Genomic DNA, 25,466 nt, shown 5'->3' with positions numbered 1-25,466 from the left:
AGGTAGGGAGCCCAGGGAACAAGGGCTTGGAGACAGCAGAAATTTGCAAGCTGCACGGTAGGGAGCCCAGAATACAAGGGCTGTAGGCAGCCGGAGTGAGGCAGGCTGCAGGGCAGGGAGCCCAGAGGACAAGGATTGTAGGCAGCCGGAGTGAGGCAGGCTGCAGGGTAGGGAGCCCAGAGGACAAGGATTGTAGGCAGCCGGAGTGAGGCAGGCTGCAAGGCGGGCTGTAGAGGACTAGGACTGTAGGCAGCCGGAGTGAGGCAGGCTGCAGAGCAAGGAGCCCAGAGGAGCAGGGCAGCAAGGAGTGAGCCCAGAGGAGCAGGGCTGCTGACTGTAGAGGGCTGCAGAGGACTGTAATAAGCTGCAAGGCAGGAAGCCCAGAGGACAAGGGCTGTAGGTAGAAGGCAGCCGAGCGTGATCGGCTGTAAGAACAAAACAGGATAATGCAGCAACAGGAACAGCATACAAAGTAAAGGGTCAAGGCAAACAGGAGCGGGGAGAACTCAAGATGCAAGACAATGTGCTCCTGCAGGCAGCTGCTTATATACATCCCTGCCCTGTTCTGAGGCAGGCTAATTGACAGCACCTGGGGCAGCACACCTGATGTCAATCTGCCTCCTCCCTCTCTGGTCCTGAGCAGGTGGAAGCAGCACTGGCCGCTAGGGCTTCTGGGGATTGTGGTCCCAGTAACGATGAATGAGAATAGCCAGGAATTGAGGACTGTAGCCAGGTGCATTATGGTAAATGTAGTTAATTGAATAAAATAAGAAAGAACCAAAGTTGAGCAAATGGAAATAAAAGACCAAGGCGTGAAAAGGAGTTGCTCAAGGAGTATTAGGAGGATAAATGAGTACCAAGTAGTCCATGATGGTTGCCAATGCGTGTGCCAGTGGCGCGGGCATAACAGTATGCCCCTCTCCATGCCCCTCTCCAGACCCCCTGAAGACTGACCAACAAGAAGAGCACGTCCAAGGCCTGTCACACCGCGAGAGAGTCTTATACCGAAAAGGCACATCACGAAGCACCAAAAACTGCTTAATGCTGCAAGGTGAGAGTCTTGAAGGGAGGAGACATTACCAATGTTTCGAACCTTTGAGGTACAATTCAGAAAAGACAACTTCTTAGGGACCCAAAATCCAACAGTGCGTTCATGAACTGAGGAACTGTGGAGATGTGCTGCAGGCTCCATGGCATATATTGCTTTGAAAGAAGTGGTCTTCCTTAGGACTGGCAATGGTACAGTGCTGAAAGGTGGAACCAGAGATTCAGCTGAATTGGTTGCTCTAGGACGGTCGTCCAAATTGTCAGAAGCAGCAATGGCAACATGAAGATTTGCAACAGAGACTTCAGGAGTAACACATGTTGCAGGAACACCATGAGTTGCAGGAAGATCAGGAATGGCAGTAGGAAGTTCAGATGCTGTAACAGCTGGAAGTATAGGTGTCACAGGAGCACCAGCCGACAGGGACGCAACTGAGACTGATGGCGTCGTGACTGGTAGTTTAGGTGCTGCAGAGGCACCAACAGGATCTACCGGAGCTGTAGCCTTAATAGGAGAAGTTTTAATTGGCTTTGCAACAGGTACTGTCCTTGCAGGCAGAGAGGAAGGGGGTGCTTCGACTGCAGTAGGAGTGATCTGAGATGAGGCATCAGTAGCAGATTCAGGAGTACTAGCAGGGGGAGCAGCAGAGATTGGGCTAGCAGATCTTGTAACAAGTAGCATGGTGGATGTAGGACCCGGAAAGGGTAAGCCTTCCGAAGGCTGGCCTGCAAAGTCTTGTGTGCCCAAGTTGATACATGGATCTGGGGTATTGACAGTAGGCAAAGTTGGATTCCAGACAGGTACTGGGTATGTTTCAGGATCTGACTCCAGGTCAGGAGTGCCAAAGTTCACAGAAGCAGAATACATCTCAGATCTGGTCACTTCAGTTGAGGCTGTAAGTGGGAGTAAAGGACTGACATAAAGGGCAAGAATGGAACAATCCTTTGACTCAGCGGAATGTCCAGTCAGATTATTACACTTGATCTTTGGTGTAATGGCCGTGTGAGCGATCTGGCCCACTGGAGGAGTCCATTCTTCACTATCTGAACGACAGCCTGTGTTACTGTGGCTAGTAAGTGAATGAGCGGTGTCAAGCTGTAACTGGTATGTATATGCCAAGTTCAGGTCTTCCAACTGCTCTGTATAAGTCTGTATCCTCTTCTGTGTTACCAGTAACGGCCTTAATCTGTTAAACTCTAAAGACAGGATGTCGGTGTTGGACATAGTGTCAGATGGTCTGGTAAATTGTGTCCCTTAGCTAGATTCTTATAATGCAGATAGACAAATTCATCATAGAGGTCTTCGGTTTGTCTTTTAAGGCTTAAGAGTTGTTCTTGTAACAGGTATGTCCCATTAGCCTGTTCTACAGCTTCAGAATCTGGTGCAGCAGAAAATTTGGGTGTTGCAATAGGAAGACTGACCTTAGAGTTATCATGGTTAGTAGTTACTGGGGAAGCATTAAGACAACCGATGGTCAGTATTGGTCTTTTGTACCCAGGACCAGCTGCACTAACCTCAGGATACTGAATGCCTTGTCCGGTTAAATGAGTTTTTACAGCAGTCAGGGGAGGTTGTGTAGCTTGCCAAGCTGATCTTGAGCATATCACTTTGGCAACAGCGTACTCTGGTTGAGAGTCTGCCACAACGAGTGCAATATCCTTGGCTGTAGCAGTGTTACGACATTGGTCCTGAGACAGGGTAGCCTGGGATAAAGGAATACAAGGTTCGTGTACCGCCTGAATGTCGAATGTAGTGTCAGAAGAAATGCCAGAAAGCGCATGAGTGTTTTTCACTGGTTGGGCTAACAAAATCTGCAGGAATTCATTTTCTTGCTGTAGTTCTTCTATAGATAGAGACTGCGGATCATAGTTGCAAATGTCATAATAGTTACACATGGAAGGGTCAGCGAGCCAGTGAGTGTAGTACTGTGCTTGTAAACCTTTGTTTACTAGGGCGTGTCTGTCTTTTAAACTATGGTTTTTGTTTGCAGTCCTTAAGAAAACTTTAGATTTTTGCAGAGGTTTCTTGAACTGAAAAGAAGGCATCTTTGGTCTGTGTGTGCCGTTCCTGCCTATGGAACAAGAATCTTTTTGGTCTTGCATTCTGTCAGGAATGGCACTCTGTCAAGAGTGTCACAGGGTACCCAAGTAGGGTTTGGGTGGCTGTGCTGAGGTAAGGTAGCAGATAAGCACACACAGCAGGAAGTTCAACAAGAAAGAAGAGTCGGAAACAGTAGCTGTGAGCCAAAAGGGGCAAAAGATACAAAGGTACAAACAAACTGGATTCCCTCTTGGGGTGTATGCTGAAATGGGAAAGAGTGTTCCACGAACCTTAGGAAACTCCAGCCTTCTGCATAGATTGCTATAACAGAGGCCCACGCTGTATGCTCATGGCTGGGAACAACAGCAGTGGGTGTCTTGTTCGTTGCCACCAGACGCCCCCACCGTTTAGGCCCCCAAGGGGCACTGGTCCGGAAGAGCGAAGACCCATTCCGTTTCCTTCTGGCTCGTCCGGAGTCTATCATTTGTGCTTGGTTGCCCAAACACCGCCACGCCACTTAGTGGGTTCTCGCCCACTGTGGCTCCCCTCCTTCCTGTCTCCTTCTCATAACTCCAGCAATTTGGTACAAATGTTCCAGAAAAAGAGCTCCATTCCCTTTGTAGACAAGTGTACTCCATCCTTCAGGAAGTACTCAGGCGACTTTTCATCGATCAAGCCATGCCTGATTTGATGGAAACCTCTGCCCCTGCCGAATTTTGCAACGGCCCCATTCAGCTTCCTCCTTGATTTTTCAACTGCTGAATGGCTCTCTGCCCCTCTCCATTGCGCCCGGGGAATAACTTCAGACCATACAATTTCCGTTTCGCCCAACTGCGCTGAGATTTCCTGCAATGAGCTCGTAATGTCCCTCGGCAGGACCCCCCTCCCCAGGCTGGTCAGGTCGTCCCTCCCAAGTGTATTACCGACACCTCTGGCTTCAGCTGCCTACTCAGTAATCTCCGCAATTGCCCCTTTAGCTGTGCCCACTTCATCCCTGGCACCCCGTGCCACTCAATCCTGGACTCGCGGGCCGTCAGCGCCTCCTGCTGCTGAGTCCAGCTCGGCTCGGCCCTTGAGATGAATGAGTGCCCCACTACGCACACGGTCCGTTTCCTGCTTCCTTGTGCTGCTGGGAAACGACAAATGGAGGGAACGGCATGGTTATCTTACATTTTTTCAGGCCTGATATAACGTTTGTAACATCCCGAAGACCATCTCCCCAATTTCTTCATGTCCTCTGCCCCCAATCCCCTGACTGCCGCGGAGGTGGCGGCCCCTGTTCGGAACTAATGTGTCCCCAAACCGGCCCCCTGTCAGCCCCATCCTTGCCAAACCCTGCGCCATCACTTTTTTAAATTGAAAGCGGCTTAATGCGGACCCGTCTCTGTGCAAGAGCCACGGTGCCTCTGCCTCAGATGGCAGCCACTGCCGAAGAAAGTTGGTCACCGCTGTCACTGGGCATACTCTGCTTGTCTGAATGGCCTGCAGCGTTAATGCCGCCCCCTTCCCCTTCTGATCCGTTTTTGACCTTCTCACATAGATGACAACCTGGGTGCTGGTTACCTGTACATCCCTTAAGCGCAAAAACCCGTTACCCTTGCCATCCTTGTTCTCCGGCACCAGCTCGCTGACCCTTAGCGCCCCAAAGAATGCCACCGTAAAGGCGGCCTTGAACAGTACCCTCTTGGCCTCGTTGGTACATACTGCGCCCAGACATTTAACCAATCTGTGCAATTTAAAAATGTCAATTGGCTGCCTCTCATCCGGTTTTGTCACCGTTTGTTTTGCCCATCCTCTCATGGCTAGCGTGATGTAATATTCCTTGGTGGGGTCCTTCTCCCCTTTCATCTTTGCATAGTGCGCAATGGCCGCCAAGTGGCATCCTACCCATGCCCGGGTCTTCCCCATCAACCAGCACCATCCCTCTAATGCCCGTACCGGGTTCTCACCCCGGTCGCCTGTTAGCACCTCTTCCTGAAATTGCGTAAAGCGGTCCCACACGCCCTGTACCTTTTAGCTGTACCAGGCGCCAGTGCTGTCTCTACCAGAGAGCTCAGATTGGCCCAATCATTTCCCACCATTGTTCTTTGAATGGGGCCATTTCTTTCCTTGCTTCGGGCCAGCTTTCCCAGAACCGGTCCCACTGTAAACGAGACAGAGAATCAGCAGCCATATTTTTTACCCCGGGAATGTGCTGTGCCCTGACCTCAATGTTTAGACTTAACAGGCTTTTGATCAGTTCCCTGAGTAACCGAAGCACCCTCGGATTGCTGGACGACCCTGTGTTAATAATCTGGACCACTGCCAAATTATCCAACCATAAGGCAACTCTTGTATTCAGCAGGTGCTTCCCCCACAATTTAAACGCCACTACTATGGGGAATAGTTCCATTAGCGTGATGTCCTTAGTCACCCCTTCCTTGTGCCATTCCACTGGCCACGCCACGCCACACCACCTGTCCCCCAGGATCGCACAAAAACCTAAGGACCCTGATGAATCGGTAAATAGTTTAAGTCTCTGACTGCTCGCCCATTCCGCTCGCCAGATCGCCACCCCATTGGATTCCGTTAGGAAGGTGTCCCACATCCTGAGGTCCTCTTTTACCTCGGTTCCCAACCGGACGTGCTGAGCGGCGTGTTGCAAGCCTACTGTTTTGAGCTCCATACTTCTGGCGAATGCCCTGCCCAATGGGATTACCCTCCCTGCAAAATTGAGGTTACCCGCCAATGACTGTAGCTCCCGCAAGGTCGCCTTGTTTTTCCCCAATAGGCCTCGTATCAGGGCTTGTAACTTCTGAACCTTGTCCTGCGGGAGCCTGCACTCCCCTTTCACTGAATCAATCTCAATCCCCAGGAATGTCAATGTTGTAGCTGGACCCATGGTCTTCCCTGGTGCCAAAGGCACCCCCAAATGTTCCATATGCCCTTGAAATTCCCCAATCGGGGCCCTGCACTCCTCCGTCCCCTTTCTCCCAATGAAGAGGAAATCATCTAGGTAGTGCAATATTCCCCCTTCCTTCTTCCCCAGCCTCACTGTAAATTCCAAGAAGGAGCTGAATGCTTCAAAATATGCGCATGAAATAGCGCAACCCATTGGCAGGCACCTGTCATAGTAATAGTTGTCACCTACTTTGAAACCCAGCAAGTGGTAACTGTCTTTGTGGATTGGTAACAGTCGGAAGGCTCCCCTGCTGCTTTCACCAATTGTACCGCATCCTCCAGGGAAGCGTATTGTACCCTGCACCGCTCCTCGGGAATGCCATCATTCACAGACTGCCCCTCGGGGAAGGATAGATGGTGGATCAAGCGGAATTGTTCCTCTTCCTTCTTTGGTACCAACCCCAGTTGGGACACTACCAGATTGCTCATGGGTGGTGCCGAGAATGGGCCTGCCACTCTCCCTAGTTGCACCTCCTTCGCCACTTTCCTTTCTACCACCTCGGGTTTCTCCAATGCTGACCGCAAGTTGGCCGCCTCCTTCCCCCCTTGGCTACCTGCCCCCGGGATCTGAAAGCCCCACCTGAACCCTTGCCACAACAACTTTGCATCCGCCTTGTTGTGATAAATATTCAGAAAGGGAGTCATGGCAAGGAGGCTAACTGGTGTGGGTAATGTCCCTTTAATCATACGTTTGTCATTTACAATTTCCTCAACATTGCATTGTTTTGCCGGCATATTGATCAACGTTTGTTTTCTCTTTAGATTTTCTGCTGTCCCTGAGCTTGGCCTCGCCTGGGGTGGTTTTGCGGGGACCAGTGCTGCCACCTCTTTGATGCTTGTATCTGCATGTCTTCCCATAAGAACAGTAGCCCTCTGCAAACCTCCAGCAGATCTCTTGCTCCCCCTGGTGGGCTGCTGCCCGATACACCCAGGAGGAAGGCCCGCGAAAGGACCCCCTCCTCCGCTGAGTGTACCCACCTCTCCCTCTCCCTGCACGGGACCTCTCCCCTTGCGGCTTCTCCTCCGGCTCCCTGCAGGATACCACCTTGTCCATGTATCCCCCGACATCCATTTCGTCCCATGACATTGCTGGCCATATCTGCATTTTTAATCTAAAACCCCGGTCATACTCCAACCACCCTTTGCCGCCATATTTCTGATACAAGTCATGCACATATTGTTCATAAGCTATCATTGCCAGCGCATCCTGCGGATACCTTTCCAACATTACTGACATGTACATCCTATAAGCCTTGAGCCAATTGTTAATGGAGTGCTCCACCTTGGTGCTCTCTCTGTCCCTCTGTTCTTTCTCCTTCTCTGACAGCTCTTTCAGCCCTCCCCCCATGGGTACAATCCCCAACAAGTCGAAGATCTCAATGAATTCCTTCCTCCACAACCTCTCTTTGACCGCCCATGGAATATGCCATACTAAGGAATTCACTGTTGCCCGCATTGGTGCGAACCCTAGCATGGGCCTCCCATAATGGGTTGTCTGGCCCCACACCCTTCCTGCATCGATGCTGGTCGGGCCTGTTGCTTCTAGCTGTGCTGCGCTCTGCACCCCTGGAGCAACCACCCCTTGCCCCAGCCCCCATTCCATCTGGCCCGCCGGTGCCCCTGTTGTGACCACTGGTATAGGCGGTTGGGCCATCCCCGTGGAAACCGGAGCCTTCCGCCCTTGACTCCACCATTCATGTCCCCCTGGCAACCCTGCTGAGCCCGCCATCTGTGCCTGCTGACTGCCCCCGGGAGGTGGACCCACGCTAGGTAACCCCACCGATAGGAAACCCCTGTCTGGGATCCCGCACCTCTGTGGCAGCTGACTTACTCCCCCATATTTGTGACCAGCCCTGACTCCCATTACCGCACCATGACACCCCTAGGCCCTGGGCTGGCCCGGGTTGAGTTGCTGTTACCCCACTATTCATCATCCCTTCCATCACACTAGTGTTAGCAATAACATGTGGCACTTGCCCATTTTTTCCCCATGCTTGCATGCATTCCATCACCGTACCTTTCACCATCTCCAGGGATGTGGTTCCTTCCCCAGCGACTTCCACCGTTCTGGTCACAGGAGTGCTGGGTGGGCTTGCATGGCTCCCTGGAGCCTCAGCAGGTGTAGAAGCCGTTAAGGCCACATCCACCTGTGCCCTCCCCTTCTGACGAGGCCTCTTGGTGCTGTTGGCTTGTTCCTGACTTGCTTTGGCCTTCGCCGTCAATGTCCTCTTTCTTTTTGTCGGCTGCACCTCTTCCTCCTCGTCCTCTTCTATGCCATGGATTTCCACTTCCACCACCGTTGGCTCATTGGTGATGTCCTGAAACAAAAGTGGCGAGCTTTCCACCATCTGGCTGAGTCTTCTCCTCTCCTGGCCTGGTTGGGCCACCATGGTTGTCATCCAGTCTGGCCCGTGGGTAGCCGCTGCCACCCTGGCCATTTCTAAAAAGGCAGCCAGATCCATTGCCTCGTGGGCCCTGCAGGGCCGATTATCTTCTTCCCCCTGGGTGGAGTGGGGTTCAGCATGAGCGCTTCTGCCCTTCCTTGGTCTCTGCAGCTTAACTTGCCGCGGACCTTCCGTGCCTTCTTGCGCTGGCCACCTCCCCCTCAGGCCGGCCCGCGTAGTCCTAGGTGTGCTGCGGTAAGAAGTGAAGGTACGCCCGAACAGGGCTTGCACCCTGGATCCTTAGTTCAACAGTCTGATGCTCTATCCACTGAGCTATTCGGGCTTTGGGTGAGTGCCGGCGTTGCTCGGTACGGGCCCAGTCCTGCCCGTCACTGCCTGCACGGACCGGTCGTGCCTTCCTGCTGTGACGGCACCGGGGACAGACCTACCCCGCACGCCGCTGCCTGCTTGGGCCTGCAATCTCCTCCGGCGGGTGCGTGCTGTCTGTGCTCGGGTACTTCCGCCCGCCACCGCCCGCTAGCGCCCTCTGAGTCCTTCAGCGGGGCCCCGGCTCACATGAGCGCGTTGGTGTCAGCATCCGGCTGCTCCTTTCCGCTCTCACCGGTCCTGCTCCTCTGCACTGGATCGCCGCTACGGTGCTCCTTTCAGTGGTTTCCCGGTCCTTGCCTCCATCCCGATCCTTCTTCCGGCTTCTGCTTCCTCCGTCAGCTGGGCTCGCCTTGCGCTGCCGTTCCGGTCCCTCCTGCTCAAGAGGCTTCCCGCCGGGTGTGGAGTGGGACGAACTCCCGGACACTTCTCCTCGACTTCTCCTCGATCGTCCACGAAAGCGAACTCCTTCAATCTCCAAAACGAAATCCTTCTGGTCCGGCGAGTTGGCAGGGTCCCACTGCAGGAGCGAGATGTCTTCTGCAGGCTGGCCCTGCCGCTTATAAGGTGCTTGCCCCGCCCCTTTCTTTTGTCAGCCCTTTGCAGGCTTTTTGTGTTGTTTGGCGCCCTGGCGCCGTTCCGCCCCTTGTGCTCCCTTTCCCAGGGGAAGGGTCAGAGGTTGTTGGGCATGACCCCGCAGCGGTTACAAGGCTGCCTCCTCCATTTTGTTTTGGGGTCGTCTTTTCGTCGTCAGCGACATACGAAGTTGTTCCGCAGTGCAGGGAAATTTGTATCACTTGTCTGCTACGGCAAGCAGCAGAGAGTGGCAGAGAGCTCCTGCTCTTGCCTTTGACTTCAGCCTTCGACTAAGGCCGGCTTCACCAACTGGCGAATCCGGTCTGGCTCGTCATGTGCAGACATCAGCCAATCACGGGCCACCCTTGGTCCAGGCAATGCTTCCTTGGTGTTCGTGGCAACCCCGGCGGCCATCTTTGTAGATGCACGGCTCTGCCTTTTGGATTGTGTGCCGGGGGTACTCTCAGTGAGGAGGGGGGATCCTATGAGGCAGGTTGTATACAGACGGCAGCAGAGGACATGTTTATCCCCTACTGATGTGCTTTCATTCTTCTTAATCTATTTCCTGCTAAACCTGGGGAGTCTGGTTGCCTATCTAAGGTTGTTCTATGGAATATGGGAAGTTAGTTGGGTAACTGCACCACTGTCTTTCTCAATCTCAGACTCAGAAGAACGCCCGTATGCATTTAAATCCTCATGCACGATGGCCGCACCAACATATACCTTCCCGCTCAGCCACTGATCACTGTTCAAATGGTTCAAATATTGAAATGGTAGGAGTTGAAAAAAGAAATGACAAAATGTTCTAAGGAAAGGATAGGAAGATTAGGATAGAAAAGTGGCATAAGTGGAGGAGGGTAGGCTTATGTTTAGGGAAACAGGTATGTTTTGAGGCTCTTTATGAAAGTGGTGATGGAGGATACAGTGTGTATCTGGAGATAGGGTGTTCCATGTCCTTGGTGAGAAGTGTGAAAATGCTTGTTTGTGTGTGCATGTGAGTTTGCATTGTGGAATGTGTTGGCTGGCTTGTCTGCTGTTTGTGGCAGTGATGGGTTTGAGTTTGTCATGAAGGCAAGATGGATTTTTGAAGTGGATGGGTTTGAATACAATGCAGAGTCCTTTGAAGGCAATTCTCCCATTGATGTGTGAATGTTTGGGTAGGTGGAGGGTGAGTCTGGCTGCTGGGCTTTTTATGACTTGCAGGGGGACAAGGGTGTTGTTGGGGTGGTCCAGTGAGGAGAGCATTTCCATAGACCAGCTTAGAGAGAACCAGTATTTGGACTGCGGTGCCAAAGTCATCAGGAGGAAGGGTATGTCGGATGTTGTGTAGGAAGTGTAGTTGTAGATTGCATGTTTTGGTGTGGCTATGTAGTGTGTGAAGAAAAGGTGAGAGTTGATGGTGAAGCCAAGGGATTGAACAAGTGTGTAGTTGGATACTTGTGGGTTGTCAGTCACAAGCTCTTGGATCCAGGAGGTAAGGTCGGGTATGTGCCTTAAGGGGCAGATGAGGAGGTATTCTGTTTTGGAAGAGTTGAGCTTGAGGAAGTGGGTGGCCATCCAGTTGGTGATGGTGGAGAGACAGGTTTTGAGGGTGTGGATTTGTGAAGGGGATGTCATTTGGAAGTATACTTGTGTGCCATCTGCATATTGGTGGAAATGTACATTGCGTTTGCTATGGGTCTGTCCAAGGGATTCAACATATAGGTTTAAGAGGAGTGGAGATCGGGAGGAGCCTTATGGGACCCCATACTTGACAGAGTTGGGGTCTGATCGATAAGGAGGCATGAATGCAAAGTGTTATCTCAGTGGGAAAGGAGGTGAAACAGTCGAGTATGGTGCCAAAGAGATTCATCCTATGGGCTAGGTTGTCAAGTAGAATGGTGTGGTCGATCTTGTCGAAGGCTGCAGAGAGGTCGAGGAGTACGAGTAGTCCTGTGTGTCTTTTGTCTGTGATGATGTGGAGGTCATTGAGGATGTGGAAAGTAGCGGTCTTGGTGCTGTGTCCAGGCTGAAAGCCAGATTGGAAAGGGTTGAGTAGGTTGTTTGTGGCGATGTGTTGTTGCAGTTGGGTAGTTAGAAAGCGTTCCATGATTCTGGCAAGATATGGTAGGATAGTAATGGGGCAGTTATTTTCAGGGAGCGTGGAGTCAAGAGATCATTTTTTGAGGAGGGGTGAGATTTGTCCCGTTTTGAGTGCAACGCGAGAGACAGGTGTTGATGAAGTTGAGCCAGTGGGGGGCGAGGGCGGTGATGCAATTGGATGTGGCTTCAGGTGGGTATGCATCATCCAGGAAGTGTGTAGGTTTTGTTTTGGCTGTGAGGGTGTCGATGGGGTGGAAGGTGTCCCATGTTTTGGAATGTTTGGGAGTGGGGGTGTCAGTGGGAGAACTGAGCGGAGGGCTGTCCTGATGCTGTGTATTTGGAGTTGAAATAGTTCATGAGGGACTTGACGATGTTCAATCGTTTCTGGGTACGATTAATGGGGGATTGGAATGCTTGGAAGTTATGGGTGGCTTTAGCATTGTATATGGCGGTTTTATATTTGGTGCAGCAGTGTCTGAGGGGTATCCTGGTTGAGGGGCATGGGATATTTTGTCAGGCTTTTTACAGGTGTCTGGTTTCCTGCTTGATAGAGAGGAGGGAATGGTTGAACAGTGGTTTTTGGTGGTAATTGTGTTTTTTGTGTGATTTGCGGGGTGCCTTTTTGTCGACTGACTGTGTGAGGATGGTGTTGTTGTGGTGGAGTAGTGTGGAGGGATGTGCGCGTGTGGGGCGGGGGAGTGGTATGAGCAGTCCTAAGGCTATGACTGTAATGTGTAATTGTTCTGGTTAGAGGGTGAAGGGGGTGTGTGGCAGGTGGTGGGATTGTGTGTGGTAGTGTGAGCATTAAGGGGATAGCACAGTGGCCAGACCACGATACCCAGATTCCATCATCCACAGAGACATGATTTTTGCTTGATATCAAAAAGGTACAGGTTGTTGCCCGCAATGTGTGTGGGACAGGTGATGAGTTGTGAGAGGTAATAAGGGGTGAGTGGAGCGAGGATAGTCTTTAGTATGGGTTTGGTGCCTAGGGTCTGGGAGTGATGGAGAAGAGCAAGTGAGAGAGTGCTTCAAAGGATGTGTATGGGGATGTGGCATTACTAAGTGTGTCTTTATATATGATGGCAATGCCATGTTTGTGTGATGGCGGTCTCTGTGGTGGATGAGTGTGGGGGAAGCATGTCAGGGATAATAGGTGTGTGATGGGGTTTGAACCATGATTTTGTAAGGAAGCGTGTATCTGGAGAGTGTGTGCTAATGAGTTAAATTATTTTATGTGTGTGAGCAGGTACAGAATGGCAGTTGAGAAGAATGCAGGTGTATATGATTAGTTGTTTTAATGGAGTGTTGTGTTGAAGTTTGATTTGAATGTTGTTTGTTTACTGTATGCACAGCATTTTTGTAGCAACCTGTTGCAAACAGGGACTAACAGAGAACACAGAATGAAAAAGAGAAGGCTATTGAAGCAACTCTGTCTACACTTAGCTCTGTCTTTCCTTTGCTCTGTCTTCCCTTTGCTCTGTTTTCCCTTTGCTCTGTCTTCCCTTTGCACTGTCTTTCCTTTGCTCTGTCTTCACTTAGCTCTGTCTTCCCTTTGCTCCATCATCCCTTAGCTATGTCTTTCCTTTCCTCTGTCTTCTCTTTGCTCCATCTTCCCTTAGCCCTGTCTTCCCTTTGCTCCGTCTTCCCTTAGCTCTGTCTTCCCTTTGCTCCGTCTTCCCTTAGCTCTGTCTTCCCTTAGCTCTGTCTTCCCTTAGCTCTGTCTTCCCTTAGCTCTGTCTTCCCTTAGCTCTGTCTTCTCTTTGCTCTGTCTTTCCTTTGCTCTGTCTTTCCTTTGCTCTGTCTTCCCTTGCTCTGGATGCCCAGCCGAATAGACGCCCAAAGGACAGTGCTTATATGCCCAAAGTAACCCAGAAGTAACTTTGTCAGAGATCACATGTGCAGTCCCTAGATTGATCCTAGATGCTTCTTGTAGGTCGCATGACGTCTACAGGCAGCCTGAGTCAGGGGGGAGAGTGCTTCTGGTGGAGTTGGGGTGAGCTCTGTGTTGCTCCCAACCCATTTGAAGCCGCTGACATGGGTCGATCGACCTTCCAACGATGGTGGTGTTGGGGCATAGTGTATAAAAGTCATGCAAAATAATTCTTTCTCCAATGGCCAGCCATCAAACTCCGGAGTCGATCGAAGTCCCCCTAGCCTCGGAATACCCCTGTTTCCCCAGTGGCTGCAGGTCCAGAGGGTAAATGGCTGTGCCACCATTTATGGTTCCATTTTCTCCTAAAACCTCCATATCATCATGTTTTACAGGTTTGTCTACCAAAATCCCATGATTGTAAAACACCTTTCAATGAGCCTTTGGCTTGTGGAGAACCTTTTCAGAGGGATGGGCTTGAAAACAAAAATGATTCTGGTGGTCCAGCTGTCTTGGGTGGGGACCAGATCAGTAGGGTCATGGGCTTGATTGGCTAAGGACAGGTGTTCTCACTTGAGGTATTGTTCAACAATATTCTTCTCCCTCAAGGCATTCCTTCCATTACTTCAGAGTAGAGCAGGCCTGTGAAAATGGCAAATGAGGTGGCAATCGCTTATGCCAGAGGGCAGTCAGTGCGAGTATCCTGAGAAGCAGCGCAGCAATTGCGTCTGTGTAAAATCCCCTGACCCTAATGGGAGCAGAGAACATTGCTGCAGACTCCAGAGTCAGGCTTTTCAGTCATCGCCCTGGTTCCTGAAGGGCCTGTTCCAACAATAAGAGGTATGGCTGCCCTTGGTTGGACCCCTTTGTGTCTTGGCAAGATGGTCTTCTTCCCTCTACTGCTCAGATCAGGGTCCCTCTGTGTGGGCAATGGATTAGCTATTATCCTTATGTCCAGAGGGACTTCTGTTTGCATTTCTCCCAATACAAGAGTCCTGTACAAAATTAGGAGTGAGAGACTTCTGGTATCATTAGTCCATTGGTGCGCCACAAAAGCTTGGGTGTCCGCTATTGGTCAGCCAGTCTCAACCCCAGCTTGTTTGTCCATATTCTTGGGTTGGCCAATTCTCTCCAGCCAGTCCATTCTACGTCATGGCACCTCAGCCTAGCTGCTGAGATGAGAGGCCCAACTTGGTGCTTCATCATTACAGCTGCTCGGCTTCTTTAAAGGAGTAAAAACGTTGGGGGTGGTCTTACCTTATCTTGTGAGCCCCTTGCCATTTTGGCTTTGCTCCAGGAAAGGTTTGGCCTTGGATTGGTCACCTCTTCAGTAAGGGACCAGCTAGTGCAATATGAATGTTTATAGCGCTCTATGGTTGGTATTGCTTATATTGACCAGCACAACTTTAATGCATTTTGTAGTTTTCCCTGTATCCCATTCCTACTGCATGTCATGTGGGACCTGGCCTTTGGTTCCTAGAACCCTTTAGTCAGCCACACCCATCCAACCATTTGAGACCCATTCTGAGATCGATCTTGAGTGCCTATATCACCCGGTTAGCCATTCGTTTTGTGGGAAAAGGGGCCCTTCTCATGGCTTGGATCTGTATCCTACACCAGCTTTCTTGCCTTTATTGGTTTCTGGTTTTCATCTGTCCCAGGCCCCTTGTGCTTCCTACTGTTGCTTCAGGTCCTTTCTGTACAGATGAGTTAGGTCATCGCCTGGACACCAGGCGTAATCTCCAGTGAAGTGGATGGGACTGTTGAGTTTCCCTCCTCTCAGGTTTTGTTTGTGGCTGGTCATTAATGATAGAACCCCTCCCCATCTACAGAGAGTCAATTGGTTAGACATACTATTTACTTGACCTGCGATGAAAGTCCTCCAGGGTTGCTCCATCAGGGGTACGTCCTTGAGGCTTCCTGGGCTTGGCTAAGCAGATTTTCCATAGTTGAGATTTGTAGAGCTGAAAGGCGTGCATCCCCAGCCACGTTCATTAATCATTAGTACCCGGGCACGCGCTGCGCACCGGGAATACAATGTGTGGATTGGCTTTTTTCCAAGCCATACCACAGTATTCCCGTGTACGCTGTCCGTGCCTGGGTACTCTGTTCCCGGCGAGGGGCATGGCAGCCCCTTAGCCAATGAGGAGGCTCGAAACGGGGAAATCCCTGCTCTGAGCCTCCCCATGGATGGAGGCTGCCTTCGTCCCCCGCTGGGGACTCAGGTAAGTTTTTTTTCCTCCACCCCTCTCCCCCGCAAACTATCCCCTCACTACCATCCCAACCCCACTTACTTTCTTTTTTCTTCTTTTCTTGGAGCGAATGCGCTGGAAACACTTCTGTTCCCAGTGCGTCCGCTCTCGATGGCTGCCATGGAAAGGGAAGAAGGACTATGTTTTACTTTTCCCGGCGGCCATTTTTTTTCAACTTTAAAAAAATAAAATTCTGTTTCGGAACGCGGCAGCGTTTCAAAACAGAAAAAAATGCCATTAGTACCCCGGCCTGTTAGACCGGGGTACTAATGGCATTTTTTTCTGTATAGACTTCGGCTATATATTTTTGGCTATAAGACCCTCGGCGCCGGGCCAATACCGCCCACGGTAATGCCCCCGAGGCTTCGTTAATTGGTATTGGCCCGCCGCCTCAGGTCTTATTGCCACATTATAGACTCCAGGTTCCATATTCCGACATTTCAATTTCATGCCCAGTGTTTTATTAATGTATTTATTTATTGGTCATTTGTTAGGCTCTTATAAAATTATCAAAACTGTTTCAAAGCGCCCACAGGCCCACAGGGTGGGGACAAGGGAAGTAGACAATGAATTACAAGAAAGATAAATAATGTACTTAATAGTACAACAAATAGCAAGATTAACAGGGAGGGGAGACACACCTACTATGCCTTGTGGGTGTTCAGAACATGCAAGTGCAGGGCAGAGGGGGGTAAGGGATAGGGGCTGTGGTGCTAGAGGAGAAGTGCTCGGGGTGAAGTGCTAAGAGGAGATTAATGTAAGTGCAACCTCCCAGTGGGAGGGTGATCCAAGTAAGTGCAGTAAATAAACAGTGGCCGGGATGAGAGATGTGGGAGGGTCAGGGCCCAGAGGATATATAAGGGCCCTGCAAATCAGTCACGCTACTGTATGATTAGCAGGGAAGAGAGGAGGAGACGGAAGGGGTAAAGAGAAAGGTCTTGAGGCTTTTCCGGAACTTAAGGAGGTCCTGCTCAAGACGCAGAGGATGAGAGAGGCTGTTCCAAAGAAGGGGAGCACGCTGAGGAAAGTGATCGCCCACCAGCTCTCTGTTTCGCAAACCGCTTCACACGCAGGGAATTGGTGCCAGAGGAATGCAGGACTCTAGAGGAGTCTAGAGGGAGAGTATTTAGTCAGGAAGCATTGAAGATAGAGTGGTCCCTGGCCACAGATAGCCTTGTAGATGATACAGAGGGATTTGAATTTAATCTGTGCTCAACCCGGGAGTGAGTGAAGGCTTTGTAGGGCAGGCGAAATGCTGTCCCTGGGCTTGAGACCAAGGATAGGTCTCGCTGCCCTATCCTGGGTAGGCTGGAGGGGTTGCAGGGTGGAGCAGGAAGATTAAGGATAAGGCTATTGCAATAGTCTATCCTGGAGAGAACCAGAGCACGGATAACATTGAGTCTCTGGGGCAAGGCGAGGAACGGTAGAGGTCTTTGAGAAGGAAGAGCTGAAAGTGGGACTTCTTGACAATGTCCTGAATATGAGGGATGAAGGAAAGGGAGGAATCAAAGATGACTCCAAGGTCCCTGGCTACAGAGGAGGGGCTCAGGGGGGGAGCCCATGGAGGAAGGCCAGAGTGAGGGGAAGAAATAGGGTGCAGGGGACCCAATAGGGAGAATCTCTGTTTGGCTGGCATTGAGGCAGAGATCATTAGCAGTGCACCAGGCCTGGATGGCAGAGAGGCAGACAGAGATGAAGGACGGTGAAAGGGGGTCATTGGGAAGTTTAAAGAAGAGTTGAGTGTCATCAGCGTAGCACTGGAAGTTGGGGGAGAAGGAGGAAATGAGCCTTGCCAGCAGTGAACGGTATATGTTAAAGAACCAGGGTGAGAGAATGGAGCCCAGGGGACGCCGCAGGTGGCTGAGAAAGTAGGGGAGGAGAAAGGACCAAGAATGGGGTTGGAGGAGCAGTCAGTGAGGAAGGAGGTGAGCCAGCCCAGTGCCGGTTCCGGGGGTATCATGGAGCCTTTTTATGAGGATGGAATGGTTCACTGTGTCAGATGCTGAAGAGAGATCAAGGAGGACGAGGACAGCAGGAGAGTTGGAGTAAAGGGGTGCTCGGAATCCAGACTGGTGGTTGTGTAGACCACCAACAGTTTCGGTATGAGAGTTGAGTTGAGGGAGGGACAACCTTGAGTAATTTCTCCAGGAAGGGGGGGGTGGAAATGGGCTGGTAATTGGCTGGGCAGGAAGGTTCTGCAGATGTTTTTTTAAGGAGGGGGCGCACAAGGGAGTGCTTGAGGGAGGATGGCAAAGAATCAATAGCAAAGGAGTGGTTGCAGATATCAGCAAGAGCAGGGACGAGAGAGAAGATGTTGTCCTTGATGGTTCTGAAAGAGCAAGGGGCAGAGACCTTCATGGAGTTGACAACTGGCGACTTCTTTGGGGGCGCTGGGAGAGAAGGAGGAGAAGGAGGAAGGAGGGGTGTGCGAGACAAGGCTGTACAGTATGCCTTGGGTTTTGGAAGTGAAGTGAGAGGCGAGTGCATTGAAGAGGGCCTGTGAAGGAGTGGGGGCAGAAGATACTGAAGATGGGTTGGCAAGTTCCCTGGAGATTTTGATGAGTTCAGCCGTGGTGTTGGAGGCATTGGACACTTGTGCCTGAATATGACTCTTTTTTTTGGCACGGATGGAGAGTTTGTAGTGTCTCTGGGTCAGGCGGCAGGCCAGTTTGTCAGAGGGTGCACCTGAGGTTTGCCATTTCCTTTCTGCAGCCCTGCACCTACATTTTTGGTCTGCAAGTTCGGAGTCATGCCAGGTGTTACGCATGGAGGCAGGTTTCAGACGGATCCTCATTACTGGGGCAAGAATGTCAAGTGTGTTGGTAATGGACAGATAGAGGTTGCTGAGGGCAGAATCAGTGGTAGAGTCTGGGTTGGGTGGACGTGGGGGAATGAAGGTGGAGGAGAAGGCAGCAGCTGACACTTGTTTCGTCAGATGGATGTTCATGAATGAGGTTGGCAGAGCTTAATGAGGAGTTGTCACAGGGCCATAGGGACCCAGATTAGAGGGGAGGAGAGAGTGGTCAGACCAGGAGAGGGGGGTGACCAGGGGAGAAGCGAGAGTGAGGTTGGAGTGGATGATGGCGTACAGCGTGTGACCAGCAGAATGGGTAGGGCCAGAGGGAAGAAAGGAGAGGGATAGGGAGGAACAGAGGTCAGTGAAGAGGGTGGTTGCTGTGCAAGGGGAGTCTAGGTGGAAGTTGAAGTCACCTAGACCACCAAAGCCCCCCCACATCTGGCATTACACCATAGTGTGTGCTTTTTAAAAAACTTGTGGTCGGGGTAAATGGGCAGAGTCTAGCAATATGTGGGCGGGGTAAAACCTAGCAAGTGAATGTGGGTCGGGTGTGGCGTGGCGTGACGTCAGTCTCTGGATTTTTCTTTTTAAAATGTAGGCAGATATGCGTAAGAGCTAGGTTGGCCAGGCACTCTGTGGCAGACCTGCCTACATTTCAAAATAAAAAACTCTTAGATGTATGGTACGCAATGCCACACCCACAGCTATTCGAGACTCCACCCACCTGCACTGCCGACATGTTCTAAAAAAAAACTTCAAACGCAGGCTGGGTGCTATATACCATACTCTTGACATAATGTGCACGATTAGGCTCCTCTGTGCCTCATTGCACTTCTAAGGCTCTCAACATTGGCACCCATTCCCTATGGCAGATAAACAGCTGCTAGCATATGAGCAAGGATACCCCTACAAATGTTGCCAAAGGTGCTGATTGCATTATTTTACTAAAAAATACACACCAAATACCTATCAATACATAATAAAATATACATTGTAAACTATTTTCATATCAAAAGTATTTTTAAAAAAACAGGTTTATGTATTTCATGCCTCTGAAACATTCCCTTTTAAATCCAAGGGTTTTCATGTGGACTGCTTTGCTGCTGTGATCCTCTGCCGTTCAGGCCCCCGGGCAGCTCTTGTAATGTAATGTTATTGACAATTGGCAAAGTGCGGTCTTCTGGCAGAACAGAAGCAGGGGGGCCATCATCGAATAGCAGCTTTCGATGTTGCCGTTTATCACCTTGAATTATCTTTAACCTGCGGGTCACACCCTCGAGTGAAGCCACTTTGCAGCCGTGAATCACTGCCCCTGATTACTTTGGAATCTCAGAGGTTTCTCGCTCTTCCCCGGCAACCCCAAGAAGAACGTAAAAACCCTGAGTCTCCGGGATAAACCCGGAGACTAGGCAGGTATGCTCTGTGGCTCATAATAGCAGCAGAAAGGAGGGTGGGCTCTCAAGGATTTGGTCATCTTGACAGCTGTACACAGAGTATGATGTTCCATGTTCAAAGGTACAGGATGTGGTTAGCGTGTGCGTAAAAGCCATGTAGCTCTTAGTAGTGTTACGTAGTAGAATGCGTTTGTACGTATGCGGGAGCCGGAGCGAGGCTCGCGCATGCGCAAAGGAATAAATGAGGACCAAGACGGCAGTTGCCGCCGGGACCCCATACCGAGAAGACATGTCAGTGAGTTCTTTTGCTGTGTGCGTGCGTGCTGTGTGGGGCAGCCTGGGGCATACCATAGACCACAACATTGGCGACGAGGACAGCTGTGTATGTGTGCGAGATCCTGAACACGTTGCATACGTCGGATGAGGCGTTTCATCATACAACGCAGCTCCGGATCCTACGTGGCAAGTTGGCGGCCATTTTAGGAATACACACGCGACGTTTGCGGCCCGAGAGGGTGCTCGTGCGCGGTCCGTGTGCATCATTTGAAGAATTTATGGAACTTTCACGGCTGCCGGTCACCTGATGGTGTTTTTCCACACGCCTTAACACATAGCCTGCACCACGAGGTTGGGGAGTTTCTGCATGGAGGAAAGGCAGTCCAGAGGAAACTTCAACAACATGGTAAGCAGGAAATATTGGAACACAAGAACCATCACCTCAGGATAAGGGGTACAAAGGTCGGTGTGTACCTTAGGCAGCTGTGCCCTCACTGATTTGCGGAGAAGCTGTCCCTGCAGGTGCCGAAGTGCCAACTCAACCATCAGACCGAGTGAGTGGGGGTGCCCTACCATATTAAAGCAGGCACAGGCTTGCGGCCTCACACCGTAACGTGGGGTGCTCGTGCAGCCTGCAGGGATGGGTGAACAGGATGAAGTAGCCATCACCCCAGCACAGATACCAGGCCGACAGCAGGGCACTCTGGCGCCCATGCCAGAATTCGACACTTCATGCCCCCCGTCCAAACTTGGGCCTAAATGGTTACTTTGGGTCAAGAAACTCGAGATGTTTTTCAGAGCTACTGGCGAGACTGAAGACGATGAGAAAGTAGCAACACTGTTATATTCAGTGGGGACGGAAGTACACTGCATATTTGAGTCAATAAACCTGCAGGTGACCACCTTCGCAGCTGTCAAACTAGCTCTGCAGAATCACTTCCTGCCCTTGGCGAACATGGAATATGACAGATTCATCATGTGTGCAGAAAAGCAGCTGAGCGATGAATCCCTGGATCAATTCTGTGCAAGACTAAGACAATTGGCCAGCACCTGCCGGTGGGAGAATGAGGAGGGCATGGTGCGCCAACTCATTCAAGGGTGTAGCTCCGGGAAGCTGAGGAGACAGGTTCTTCGGGAACCAGGCCTAACATTAGCACAGATTTTGGACACTGGTCGTGCCTATGAGCTCGCAGAGAGCAGGGGAGCAAGGATGGACGCGGCGGTCCGCCCAGGAAGTAGTGAAGAAGCATTCGCAGTGGTTAGGTCAATTCCTCCCAAGTCACGATGGGGCCAGAAAAGGACTGATAGCCCTCCTGTCCATAGTAATCCACAATCATGCCAATACTGTGGATATGATCTACACCACATGGGTGAATGCCCGGCGAAAGCGAGGGTGTGCGGCAAATGCAGCACACCAGGCCCTTATGCCAGGGTATGCAGGGCAGCGGCCCTGGTAGCCACTTCCAGAGGACCTGCAAGAGTGAGCGGGGGAAACCCCAGAAGATCCAGGAGTGTAGCAGCTGTGGAACAAGGCATACAAGAGCTCGACATAGCGGAAGAAGAAGATGAAGAGGAGGTATTTTTTATCTCCAACATAGCCACCGGTGCTAAGAAAAGGAGACAGCCTACATGCATAGTTGGCATTGGTGGCACCCCAACGCCAGTCTTGATTGACACAGGAGCGTCTGTGTGTGTTCTAGCGACAGAGCAGTACGAGGCTCTCCCTGGCCCACCCGAGCTCGAAACATCCAGAGCAAAGATCTACACCTTCGGAGGAAGCACACCCTTGCCCATTGAAGGTGTCTTTGTGGCGCTGGTCACCCATGTACAAAATATGATCAAGGCCAGGTTCTTTGTGACGGATGTGAGCCCTCACTCCCTTTTGAGCTGCGCAGCCTCCGAGGCACTAGACATTGTACATTTTACCATGTCGGTATACCCGTCTGATGTTTAACGCCTCCTAGAGCGGTATGAGAACCTCTTCCAGGGGGTGGGTAAACTGAAGGGTGCCCCAATCAGACTACACATTGATGAGACAGTGAGGCCTACCACCTTGAAATACAGATGAATACCATTCCACCTAAGGGCCCAAGTTTAGAAAGAACTACAGATGCTGATAGACCTGGACATCAAAGAGAGGGTGGAGGGCCTACCCCGTGGGTGTTCCCGATCGTGGTGGCACCAAAACCCAAGCAGCCCGGAGCAGTACGCCTTTGCGTTGACATGCGCCTACCCAATGGTGCTATAAAGAGAGAACGTCACCTCACACCGGCATTGGACGACATCATTGGTGAGCTGCAAGGGCCTAAGGTATTCTCCAAGTTGGACCTACGGTCAGGATATCACCAACTAGAACCGCATCCAGAGTCACGCTACATTACAACTTTCACCACACATGAAGGGTTGTACCAGTTCAAGAGGCTGAGTTTTGGAGTGTCATCAGCGGCGGAGGTGTTCCAAAATGTCATCAGGGGAGCCCTAGCCGGACTGAAAGGGGTGATTAACATGACCGATGACATCCTTGTCTTTGCATCCTCTGAAGCTGACCACATGAAAAGGCTGGAACGGGCGCTGGCCAGATGAAATGGCCTAGGTCTTACACTTCACAAGACAAAGTGTGAATTTTTAAAGGACCGCATCACATTTTTTGGCTTCGTCTTCCACACCGGGGGCATCTCCCCAGATCCCAAAAAGGTGTGTGACATTTGCAAGGCGCCGCCCCGGAATCACCTTCGGAAATTATAAGCTTCTTGGGCATGGTAAACTATTGCGGCAGATTCATTCGAGACTTAGCATCCTTATCTGAACCGCTGAGGGCGCGAACAAAAGAGATGTGGCATGGACATGGACTGCGAGAGAGCAAAAGGCGTTCGCAGACATCAAGGCAGCGCTGTCAGACCAGGAAACAATGGCATACTTCAACCCAGAAAAGGAGTCTGAAATTGTGGTGGACGCTAGTCCAGTTGGCCTGGGCGCGGTACTATTACAAGCCGACGCACAAGGGCAAATGCGCCCCATTGCTTATGCCAGGAAAACCCTCTCCGACACTGAAAGGAGATACTCCCAGATTGAAAGGGAGGCGCTAGCAATATTGTGGGGGTGCAAACACTTCCGACTGTACATACTAGGTAAACCGGTGGTGGTCATCACAGACCATAAACCACTAATCCCAATCATGGCAGAGGCCTCATCGAAACCGCCCTCACGCATTGAACGATGGATGTTGTCGTTGATCGAGTACGGGGTGAAGCTGCAGTACAGACCTGGCACACATAACCCTGCAGACAACCTATCCCGACACCACGGCACAAGTCACGACCTAGAGCAGGTGGAGGTTGTAGAGAGCCTTGAAATGGTTTGCAGCATTTTGGAAGCCGCCATGCCGATAGCGTTAGCGCATCAAGACATAGTAACGGCGTCGGACAGCGATGAGGTGTTTCAGGTCATACGATCAGCCATAGGCAGCGGAGAATGGAAAGACATGGTTGTCAACAATTCCAGATGGGAGACTGGGGCTCCCATCTTTAGGAAATCCCAGAATGAACTCTCGGTGTCGGAGGAGGGACTCATATTACGAGGCCGGCAAATAGTCATCCCAAGGTCCCTCGTGATTAGGGTACTGGAACTGGCGCACAAAGGGCATCAAGGTGCCGCGAAAACGAAATCGTGCCTAAGGCCCAAGGTGTGGTTAACCGATCTGGAGAGTAGAGTGGACGAGTTTGTACGAGGATGTGTCCCATGCCAAGCAGCAAGCCCTGCTGAAAGAGCCCCCCCGATTAGATCCATGGAGAGAAGTGAGCAGCCATGGGGTACTGTTCATGCGGACTTTGGGTCCACAGGGAGGGGCATGTATTTTCTAGCTGTAGTAGACCAATGGTCCAGATACCCCAAAGTTGAGCTGGTGGAGTCGACAGCCTGTGACCACACCATTTTGGCCCTGGAAAAGATCTTTGCCACACATGGGTTCCCACTGGAACTGTGCACAGACAATGGCCCGTCGTTTCAGGGGCATCAATTTGCAAAATACCTCGAAGACAGAGGTATCAGGCACCGGAAAGTAACCCGCTCTGGCTAAGAGCCAACGGAGAAGCAGAGAGGTTTATGCAGACCCTGAACAAGATCTTCCGCATTTCTTTGAATGGGGGAGGGGAGTTACGACAGAACCTGTTCGAATTTCTGAGAGTACAGGATGACCCCGCACCAGTCCGCAGGTGTTGCACCAGCGGAGGCCTTATTCAAACGCTGCCCGAGAGGGCTGTTACCAGAGGTGGAAGGAAGAACACCTGCGGTAATTGACGACAAACGCATCCGGCAGGAGCGAAACGCCAGGAATGGAAGAAAGAGCGAGCGGAGGAACCTCCAGGAGAAGGATATCCTGATAGGTGACACAGTGCTGGTCAGGAACAGTCATCCCGAAGGGAAGATGTCCCTCACCTTTGAACCACAACCACTCGGGGTAACCCAAGTGAAAGGGTCCATGGTGACAGCCGCCAATGGACGTGGGACGGTGACCAGAAACATGTCATATTTCAAGAAACATTAGAATCTAGCCCGCCGGCTGGCCCATCAGAGGCTCCTGAGCAGTCCGTCCCGGAGAGGCTCCCGCCAATGGGGACACCAGACGGGGAAGAGGGTCCGCCACCAGGATATGTACACTTGCCGACCCCTGGGAGTAGCAAGAGGTACCCGAGCAGAGAAGTACAACAACGTCCTGCTCGATTTTGAGACTATGCCATGGACCCCAAAGGTTAGTGCGGGCCAGAGCAGCTCGAGTTAACTCATGTTGAGTTGTTGTAATGTTATACTGTTCATTGTTTTCTTGTTTAAAGAAAAGGAGGGATATTACGTAGTAGAATGCGTTTGTACGCATGCGTGGGCCTTGTTCCGGTAGGCGCTTGTGCAAAGGAATAAACGAGGACCGAGATGGCAGTTGCCGCCGGGACCCCATACCGAGCAGACGTGTCAGTGAGTTCTTTTGCTGGGTGCGTGCGTGCTGTGTGGGCCGGCCTGGGGCATACCGTAGACCACAACAAGTAGCACAGAATCATGGTGCGAGATTTGCAACATATTGACAAGGCTACCCTTTTGCTGTTCTAGATCAGTGTGTTCTGACTGAAGCGCTTAGTGTGTTCTTGTGGTGGCCACCATTTTGTAAGTGAAAGCCTCCCATCTCCCCAACAAAATGGATGCTAAGTCAGAAGTGGAGGAGCGGAGGACTTTCAATGCTGCTCAGCGCTTTGGAAGTCCAGCCTATGAAGAAAACGCTGCATTGCCAGCGATAAACAAGTGCAGGGACTTTGCATTGTACCTGAATATACAAGAGCATGGCGCAAGTGGATGAGCATATATAAAAGAGGTCTATGGATTTCCTGCAAGGCTGCTGATAGAAGAAATTCTGAAGCTTTAAAAGGGGTCTGCGG

The 25,466-nt window shown here is 51.2% G+C and overlaps 1 protein-coding gene across 1 annotated transcript in view; it reads right to left on the bottom strand.

Moving 5' to 3' along the window:
• The window catches only part of LOC138498424 (uncharacterized), a 298,003-nt gene that overhangs the window by 255,863 nt on the left and 16,674 nt on the right, over positions 1–25,466 (bottom strand). The gene's annotated exons all lie outside the window — the stretch shown is intronic.

This window comes from Ambystoma mexicanum, chromosome 5q, assembly GCF_040938575.1.
Source record: "Ambystoma mexicanum isolate Mex_15411 chromosome 5q, UKY_AmexF1_1, whole genome shotgun sequence".
NCBI lineage: Eukaryota > Metazoa > Chordata > Amphibia > Caudata > Ambystomatidae > Ambystoma > Ambystoma mexicanum.
Note: the sequence above shows the minus strand (reverse complement) of the source record. Positions and strands in the feature narration are given on the sequence as shown.